The following is a 748-nucleotide window of genomic DNA, read 5'->3' as shown; positions in this document are numbered from 1 at the left end:
AGATGCAATGCAAGTGAGGTTTGATACTTAAGAGTGAACAAGTAGAGCAAAACTGGAAAAACGATTTTTACTGTGAAAATTAAGGGAAATTTCCCCTCTTCCAAACGTACCGCATCCCCAAACCTCCGGGAGCATGTAAGCCATTCTCCCGCGTAAGCACATTGTGCTTCTACTCCCGCATATTGTGCATCTACTCCCGCAGTCAAATGAAACTTTTTCAATATGAAATTTTGAAAAGATTATTACTAGATGATTATTATCAAATAAAAAATTCGAAGTTTAAGTTCCTGTTTTTGGTATTTTCATATTGAGTGCAGTTGGCCTAAGGATGCATATGTAGGTGTAGAGGTAAGGTGCACCTTCTAATTTTATCATGGTATATAATTTTGATGTAAAATGTTCATAGGATTATCTCAAAATCTATTTTTATATCTAATTATAAAATTTTAAATTTCAAAAATGGTTAAAATCAAGTAGATCTATAAACATATGAGAATCTTGAAAGTGGAAGGTGTGGATAACATATTGTAAAATACACTATTTCTAAGACTTAAAATCTTTTTATTTTTCATAGTCATACATCTCGATGTCGAGATGATCAATCAAAGGGTTTTTCAACATTAAAACTACATTTTTTGATGGATTTTTTAGGGGCATCCGTAATTCGATATTATAAGGTAGCATCCTTATATAAACTTTTTCCTTTCATATTATTAGATGTTGCCCTTCAAAAATTAGATGGCCTTTG

The sequence above is a fragment of the Amborella trichopoda genome, chromosome 3, assembly GCF_054954075.1.
Source record: "Amborella trichopoda isolate Santa Cruz 75 chromosome 3, AtrichopodaSantaCruz75HAP2 v2.0, whole genome shotgun sequence".
Taxonomy (NCBI): Eukaryota; Viridiplantae; Streptophyta; class Magnoliopsida; order Amborellales; family Amborellaceae; genus Amborella; species Amborella trichopoda.
The sequence above is the reverse complement of the archived record's forward strand: the minus strand, read 5'-3'. Positions refer to the sequence as shown.